The sequence below is a fragment of the Cynocephalus volans genome, chromosome 10 (genome assembly GCF_027409185.1).
Source record: "Cynocephalus volans isolate mCynVol1 chromosome 10, mCynVol1.pri, whole genome shotgun sequence".
Lineage (NCBI taxonomy): Eukaryota > Metazoa > Chordata > Mammalia > Dermoptera > Cynocephalidae > Cynocephalus > Cynocephalus volans.
The window spans coordinates 24,951,087-24,960,533 of record NC_084469.1 but is presented as its reverse complement, the minus strand read 5'-3'; the positions used below and the strand labels follow the sequence as shown (position 1 = coordinate 24,960,533).

At 40.2% G+C, this 9,447-nt stretch overlaps 1 pseudogene; it reads left to right on the top strand.

Annotated features, from left to right (window-relative positions):
- Positions 1 to 8,822: 8,822 nt before the first annotated feature.
- LOC134386894 (multifunctional methyltransferase subunit TRM112-like protein) lies at positions 8,823 to 9,201 on the top strand (annotated as a pseudogene).
- Positions 9,202 to 9,447: the final 246 nt, after the last annotated feature.

The following is a 9,447-nucleotide window of genomic DNA, read 5'->3' as shown; positions in this document are numbered from 1 at the left end:
TTTCCTGAGTGATAGGAGCACCTTTTATTCTAATGAGGTTACTCTTGGCAGGCCCCTTCATAGTTTCAGGACAGGGCCTGGTCACCAAAAAAAAAAAAAAAAACCAAGGCATAATTAGAAGCTTGGACTGGAGATTTAATCACTAGTGGCCAATGATTTAATCAATATTATAATCAGTGTAATAAAACCTCCATAAAACCCCCAAACTATGGGGTGCAGAGAGAGCTTCCAGGTTGGTGAGTGCATCCACATGCCAGGAGGGTAGCACACCCTAACCCCATGGAACAGAAGCTTCTGCACAGGGGACCCTTCTTGACCGTGCCCTATGCATCTCTCATCTGGCTGTTCATCTGTATTCTTTATAATATCCTGTGCAATAAACCGGTAAATGTAAGTGAAGTGCTTTCTTTAGTTCTGTGAGCCATTCTAGCAAATTATTGAACCCAAGGAAGGGGCTGAGGGAACCCTGATATATAGTTAGTTGGTCAGAAGTACTCGTCACAACCTGCAACTTGCAAGTGGCTTCTGAAATGGAGGCGGTCTTGTGGGACTGAGCCCTTAACTTGTAGGATCTGATGCTAACTCCAAGTATTGTCAGAATTGAATTAAATGGTCGCACACCAAACTGGTGTCTGGAGAGTTGGAGAACTGATTGTTGGTATGAGGAAAAACCCCACATATTTGGTGTCAGAAGTGCTCTGTGTATAGAAATAGATCTTAGTTCAGTGACTAAAAAAAATAGTCAGAAACTCTCATTGTTTGCCAAGCTCTTGCCTTGCTCTCTTAGAAAAAGTGATTTCAAACCAAAAGGTCAAGCAAATATCTCTAAAAGGGATTAAGCCCAAGGTAGGTGAGAAAGAATTAAGAGACTCCATGGTCCCATAAGTGAGTTTAAGTCTTCAAGACCACACAATTTCCATCCTAGGATTCTAAAGGAACCTGCAAATGTGATCAGGAAGCCAGGATAGAAACCTTTTGATGAGAAGTCAAGAAGAACAGGTATTAAATGAATTTGTAACCAGTTGAGAAATTGTACCCCCAAAATCTGATGGGTGGAACTAAACCAATCTAGAGGAATCTATGAGAATGCTTGGGGAATTAGAAATCAGGGACATGAACTGTCATCAATCAGAAGGAACAACAGTCTGGAAAGTACGTCATTGATTCTAAAGAGATGGCAAGTTCAGTGGAAAAGTCCAGAGCTTGAAGTCTGGAATTTGGGTCTCTCTTCCTGACAATTCACATGACTTAGGGTACACAGCCTTCTGTTGCATTCTTGGAAATGCTTGGTGAATAAAAATGAACATACCTGTGAAATGTTTTATGTCTCTAAAAGAAAAATGGTGATGAAGGGAGGATAGTATTATAATACTTTCCCAGTCTTCATTGGATTCATTAGAAATTTACATAGCCTGAATTACCAAATGATTTGAGGAATATGCTCCCAATTAGGGAGGAATAGGCAGTTCTAAAATAGATAAGCAAATTCATAAAATAATATCCATTTTATTTCTCTGAAACAGAACTAGTGCAGCTGCTGAATATGCAACTTGCTTTTCTTCTGACAAAGCAAAATTATTTCCCCAGAAATTTTCCTTAAGTCTTTCTTCAATGTTTTCCACCCAACCTTATCTTTCTTTTTTTAAAAAACCTCTCATCCATCTACTTCTTTGGGGGGCATTGTTGAAGCATTAACTACTTAGCTTTTCTCACCATGGCCTTGACTTAAATTAGTCCTGATTTTTCCAAATCATGTTTCTATATATGAACTTGGGTGAACAATAATAAATGTTGGTGGAAAGGTCAAACTGAGGATGTAGAAGAATTGACAAAGAGCTGAAATCCAAATGATTGAGTCACAAAAAGGAAATGAAATGAGGCTAGAATACAGTCAAGCTGTGTGAAGAATCCAAGTTTTTTCTTAAGTGAAAATTATTTTTTATGGCCATTGCTATACCAGCCCCAGAACTCAAAGGCTCCTCAAGTCCATGAAATATAGCTCTGAAAGGAGCTGCTTCAGTGTGTTATCTTGTTTCAATAACTTGCTAGATTTGGATTCATTATCACAATAGATATAGATAAGAAAAGGCAGAGGGGTTGGGAGGAGGGAGAAACTTGGGAATATGTTGCCAAGATTTTCTTTTTGTAGCAAATGACTCTTAAAGAAGGAACAAGAGCTCATTCTCTCACCCTTTTAAATCTTACAGCTTCATATTCCTCCTCAAACTTGACCTTCCTTTCAACTTGCCTTGGAATTTCTCCAGTACTAAAGTCTATTGTCTAACTCAAGAAATAACCTTTCCTATTTTCTTTCTTCCTGCCTGCCCTGTTACAAACAGGCAGCATGGTTTCTGCTTTTCACTAAAACTTTTTTGTAATATTTATTTTTATCAAAATATTCCATGCAATTACTTTAGGGAGTCAAATAATACTAAAACGGTTTTACACCAAAAGCAACAGTTCCTTGAAGCCCTCCTTTCCCACCTCATCATCACTTTCTGCTACTCGGAGGCAGCCATTCAACTTGGTAAATTTATCTCTTTGGGCATTTATCTCTGAAAGACAGTGAGCCAAAACGCCCATACGGATCAGGATTTATTAAAGGAAAAGAATCTGCAGGGTGTCCAAGATGGCGCCGGTCACGTCCAAAATCCATCAATCTCCATATTTCTAAGAAATATGTGTACATTTTCTCTATTTTTGTCACATAGCAATTTTTATGTGAGGCAATTATGAAAAGCTTAAAGATGCGAATAAGCTAGTCATCTGATCAAGCATATCGTTCCTCAGAATTCAGGTAATGACTTCAATTTAGTTAGTCCTCAATGTACAAAATCTACATAACCAACCCACAATAAATCATTCTGAATGATTTAAACCGAATGGATGTCATGTACCATATATAACCTTACACTATTCTGGGAACTGTTTAAGCAGTCTCTGTACTGCTGTTGTCATCATGCCTAATCCTGGAGACTAAAACTTCAGGGAAGGCAGTCCGGAAGGGAATGTGAGGGTACTTCAAAAAGTTTGTGGAAACATAGAATTAAAAGATAGTACAAATCTTCCCATGAACTTTTTGCAGTCTCCTCCTAGACGTAAAGTGAGGCAAAGCAAATGCAAGGAGAGCAGACTGAAACCATGTCAGTTCCCACTGCCTCTGACGTTGATGGTACAAACACCCTGGAGGAGAAGCTGTCTCCCCTTCATCACATTCCCAGCCCCAAAATTGGAAAAGCTGGAGAAGGACGTAGGCAAAGGTAGGGCACTTGTAGGCCCAGCCACTGCCCCGTGCCAGTGAGGTAAGCCAGCAGATAAGCAATAAAGTGAGCTACAGAATGGCTGGCTGGGGCTTCACTTCCACCCCAAATCTGCATAATAATGTCTTTTGTGGTCCTCCCTAACCAGACACATACAAGGAAGGAATTCGGGGAAATGTAGTTCAGTCTGGCCAAGATGACATATTGCATGCCAAAGCCTCCACAGTCAACCCCTTCTCAATTTGGCACTTACATTTTTGTTTTGGTTTTGGTGGCTGGCCTGTACTGGGATCTGAACCCTTGACCTGTCCTCTACACACTGTGCTCTAAACAACTGAGCTAACTGGCTAGCCCTGGCACCCATATTTTAAACCATACTTAATCTCCAAATAAAGACAACAGCAAAGTCATGTTTCTGCCTAACATGGCACAACTGTACCATGTACAACAAAAAACACGCTAACCCTTTCCCCCAAAGAAGATGCAAAATCCCTTTCTAGTCTTTGGGTGATGTTCATTTAGCTGATTCACACTGTCCCTTTGATATTCTACAATTTAAAGGCTGTATATCAAGTTAACCTGCTTTTAACACATGTTAGATGATAAGGTTATGGGAGAGGGAAAGAAAACCAAAATACTTTATTAATACAAGAGCACTTCAAAAAGTTCGTGTTGGTTAAAGTGCAGTGCTAGAACACCAAGGTGGAGGGTTCAGATCCCCACACAGGCCAGCTGCCAAAGAGAAAAAGATAACACGAATCTTTCCATGAACTTTTTGAAGTATCCTTGTATAGATACAAACATATTCATACAAAAATAAGGAAGAAATCCTCATTACAGTCCTTGTTTCTGCAACTAGATACATGGTTGTAAACTGGTTTATCGAGCCAGCTGCTTCAGAATGATGGAACATGATTTAAAAAATGATAAATTCCATGAGCATGAGCCCTTTGCCACACTTAATTTGTAACTACTTTCTTCCCTACCCATTCCATATTCCTTTTGCCCTCGGCAAGCATTCAGCTGATTTTAGTTCCCTGAACCCAAACCTTAATTACTGAATCATATGAACAATCAGCAGTCCTGCCTTCATTCGCTCGCACAGGTTTTTTTTTTTTTTTTTTTTTTTTGTCTTTTTGTGACTGGTAAGGGGATCGCAACCCTTGGCGTGGTGTCGCCCGCACCTGAGCGCACCGGCCATTCCTATATAGGATCCGAACCCGCGGCGGGAGCGCCGCTGTGCTCCCAAGCGCTGCACTCTCCCGAGTGCGCCACGGGGCCGGCCCGCTTGCACAAGTTTTTAATTGACTTCAATCGCTGGGCATGGGAGTACAAAGGGGAACCCTGGACGATCTCCTGCAGGCATATTCCCCTTATCCTAATTGCATAACAACATCCCACTTTCCCTTTGAATGAGTCACCCCAGGATCGGTCACCCCAGACAGTGCATGAGCCCGAAGTGGCTGGGTGGCAGTCTCAACTTCCAGTTAAGTGGAATCATTGCTGTGTCCCCTGGTAGAAGCATTTCTCCTTTTGGAACCAAGATCTCTAGATCAGTCACAAGAATGGGAAATAAAAATTTTGCTTGTGAGTCACTGTTGGGAATACTCAAAATTAGAATTTATGTGCTTGTGCAGTGCCCCTGTGGCTAACTGTGCTTGTCTACCAGGGCCCCCAGAAATCAGCTCAGTTAATAATCTGCTGCCTGCTCAAGTCACATGAATTCAGAGAAACTGAAACTTAAAGAGCCCACCTAACCTGCCTATAGAAAGCCTTGTAAGGGCCGGCCCGTGGCTCACGTGGGAGAGTGTGGTGCTGACAACACCACAGCCACGGGTTCGAATCCCTATACAGGGATGGCTGGTTAACTCACTTGGGAGAGCGTGGTGCTGACAACACCAAGTCAAGGGTTAAGATCTCCTTACTGGTCATCTTTTTAAAAAAAAAAAAGAGCTTTTAAGATTCAAGGCGGGGTCCCAGGATTTCAGAACGTGAGTTTGCCTGGGCCCCACTAGCATAATAAACTTTCTGACTCTCCTTCCCTCCAAGCGTCTGGGGCTTCCTTGCTGTGTCCGTTCCATAACATCACTCGGAGTAAGAGTGGGAGGAACCACTGCCATTCTCACCCTTCGACTTCCAGACCTGTGGATCCTGGCTGTGAGGGAAAATCACCATGCACTGATTGCTGATTGAGAGCATATGCAAGTACTGACCTCTGCAGGATGCTGCTCCAGCCCCACAGAGATGCCGTCTAACCGGTGCTATAATTGAGTCTTCCAAAGGCCATTCCACTGTTCTATCAAGCCAGTTGCTTCAGGACGATGTGGAACATGATAAAAACAGTGAATTCTGTCAGCATGGGCCTCTGGTCACACTTTACTTGCTGTGAAACGAGCTCCTTAGTCAGAAGTGATACTCTGTGGGATACCACGATGGTGTAGAAAGCATTCTGTAAGCCCATGTATATAGTGAATTCTATCCACCTTTTTTTTTTTTTTTTTTTTTTTTGCACATGGTTTATGCTTTTGGGGTTTTGTTTAAGGAGTCCTTTCTGAACCCAAGGTCACAAATATATTACCCTACATTTTCTTCTATTAGCTTTATGGTTTTATCTTTCATGTTTAATAGGGAGCCAATTTTTTTTTAATCCATTTAATGGGCCAGTTTTCCCAGCTCTACATCCTTTCCCCACATGTAAGTGGGTCTCTTTCTGGCCTCTCTATTCTATTCTATTTGCCTGTTTCTATGCCTGTGCTAACGTATCCTTGCTGTCGGATTGTTATGTCCGACAGGGACAGTCTAGCCTTTTGCTCTTCTTTTCTCAAAATTGTTTTAATTATCTATTAATCTTTAAATATTAAATAATATTTTTTTATAAATAAATATTCAGGATTCAAGTCCTCATCCTGCCCTTACCAAGAGGGCAGTGGAAAAGTCATTTGACATTCTTGGGACCATGTGCACTTCTTTTGAAAACATTACTTGTAAGAAAAAAAAGAATAATAGTGATAGTTAATCCCTGGAAACTACCTAGAAATAAATCATCAGGAACATTTGCCCAGCTGCCTTTTCTACTGCCCAAATGAAGATAATTGCTGGATGAACCAAGGTTTTTGAAATTGTATTTCCCATACCGTAAAGTAATAAAATGTACCAGAGGTAGGCTTTTAATGAATAGCCCTTTTGTTTTCAATCAGAATTTTATTTAGAACCAAAAAATAAAAAATAAAAAAAATAAAAGGCTTCCAAATGAATCATCTCTGTGGTAGTCTGCATTTATTTTCTTGTTGGCATTTAAGAAAATTCTGTTTTTCTATTGATTTAAGTTGGAAGGTTTAAGTTTGTCTCTTGTCATCACAGTGGAATCTAAGAATAGCTGTTTGCAATGTTTAACAAGTAAAAACAAGGCACACCATTCAGTAGAGGATAGGCGAAGCTAGACACATATTAAATTTTGAGGGCTGGCCAGTTAGCTCAGTTGGATAGAGCACAGTGCTGAGAGTGCCTAGGTCCAAGATTCCATCCCTATACTGTCCAGCTGCCAAAAATAAATAAATAAGTAAAATTTGAGTGTTAAGAAAAGTGTTCTGATAGAGCCAGATAATTTAATGTTTTGGGGATAAACTGTTCCTACTTAGTATAACCCTCTCTTTTTTTTCAGGGAAAAATTATATAAAAGGAAGGACTATACCTAAGTTTTAATTATAAATTAAGTTTAGGTCTCTTTTTTTTTTCTCTGAAGCTACTTACAGACAAAATTTATCATTCTTTCCACTGCAAGACATGACACATAAGCAATAGACCTAAAAAAAAAAAAAAGCAAAACAAACAAAAATCCCAATACTGTTTTGTTTTTCCCTAGCCTTTTCCTTGTCAATAGAAGTTAAGAAGGGCCGGCCCGTGGCTCACTCGGTAGAGTGCGGTGCTGATAACACCAAGGCCACGGGTTCGGATCCTATATAGGGATGGCCGGTTTGCTCACTGGCTGAGCGTGGTGCTGACAACACCAAGCCAAGGGTTGAGATCCCCTTACCGGTCATCTTTTAAAAAAAAAAAAAAAAAAAAAGAAGTTAAGAAGCAGAAGACAGTCATAAAAATCTCCACTAAAGCAAAACTCTTCAGAAAGAAATGTCTTTAACTTTTTAAGAGAACAGAACTGAGGTTGCTGGCGGTAGGAAAAGGGGAGAAGGAGGGGGGAAAGAGAGGAATTGGTAAAGGGCCATGAAAATCAATTACTCTGTATAACGATTAAAAAAAAAAAAGAAAGAAATGCCTTTATAAAAACAAACTTAAAGTCAAGGGTTCAGATCCTCACATTGGAGAGCTGCCAAAAAATAAAAATAAATAAACAAACTTAGTGGAGGTTGATCACATCAAACACAGAAAGCAAGCAAAGCAGTAAGCTATATAAAGGAAATAAATTTAACTTATAAGATGCTATTATCCCAATCCAATATTTTGCATAAAAATAAATTATTTAAAGAATTACAGTAATTGTGTAACCAAGGCAGAGGCAAGATGTTTAATTTACAGGAAGTTTAAAAAGTAGTTTTTAAATCTTTCTGCTGCTGACCAATAGAAATTATCAAACCCCTTTTGCAGACCTTTTTTCTCTGAATTCCAAGATGTGTTCTTTTTTTTTTTTTTTTTTTTGCCTTCTGGGGTTTTTGGAAGGGGGTTCTGGCAGGACTCAGCAGAATGACTCATCTCTCAGTGAGTTCATCTCTCCATATTATGGGTGTTCCCTCAACTGTTCTATGCCTGTGAGATTTCCTGCTTCTGCAGACCTCACATTCCTGAGAGTGTCTCTAAATTTTAGAACGTATACCATTGGGGATTCATCCGTGTTTGGTGGGGATGGGGGGAAAAAGATCTCACCACCATTTCTTTATTGTATAGGTTTTCTAGATTTAGCAAGATCTTTCACAAGAACCAATGTCTTTACCTATATACAGTTAGCCCTCCATATCCATGGGTTCTGCATCCATGAATTCAACCAACTGCAGATCAAAGATACTTAAAAAAAATTTTTCACAAAGTTCCAAAAAGCAAAACTTGAATTTGCCGTGTGCTGAGTACTACATTGAATCCAGTGACGGGTAGGCATTGTATTATAAGTAATCTAGAGATGATTTAAAGTATATGAGAGGATGTATGTAGGTGATATGCAAGTACTACAGCATTTTATACCATAAATGGGGACTTGAGCACCCACAGATTTTGGTATCCACAGGAGGTCCTGGAGCTAATCCCCATTGGATATTGAGGGATGACTGTGCTGTACACCTTACGGAATATGAGGAACATTAACTACAAAGACTTCTACCAGACCCACAGATTTAATCTCACATATCAAGGGCACTTAATTTTCACCTATGAGTTACGTTAAAAGTAGTTGAAAATTAGAAGTGCTTTTGTGATTTTTTTTTTTTACAGTTTTCAGCCTAAAAGAGTGCATATGAATAAAAAGCCCAACTGAATAGGTAAATTTGCTGTATTATTAAAAAGCAAAGGTAGCTATAATTTCACCATGAATTTTAAAATTTATTACTATGTGGTGACATGAAACTGCTCACCCACAACCTCCTGAGCTCCCATGTGCAGGGCGTGGGGCCCCATATCTCCCCCCTGGCGCCTCCAGGCCACCGAGGTCCGCATCAGTCCTGGGGAGTTCAACCCAGACGTCCAGGCACGTTTGATACCCAAGGTGGAGTGGGCGGCGCTTCTGGAGGGGGTGGAGACCTTGCACCTGGTCGAGGTGCCCAAAGAACAGATTGAAGGGTACGAGCGTGACGAGAAATTTCTGAGGAAGATGCACCACGTGCGGCTGGAGGTGCATGTGTTGCAGGGCACCCTGCAAAGCCCAGAGTCTGGGCGTCTGTTCCCCATCAGCCACGGGATCCCCAACATGCTGCTGACTGATGAAGAAACCGACACTTAATTATGCCGGGCATCAATGTTTCATTCTGTGACCCTGTATATGTTTATGTATATCTGGTTTACTAGTTCTGTTATGTGTATTTCCCAATCTTTAACCCTATGACACAGAACACACAGTATTCCAGAGCTCGATAGTATATATTTTTTTCTCATTAAAGGTTCAAAACCAAATACATACATACATATATATATATATATATATATCACCAATAAAATTTCTGAAAGTCCCACTAATATTGATCTCTAA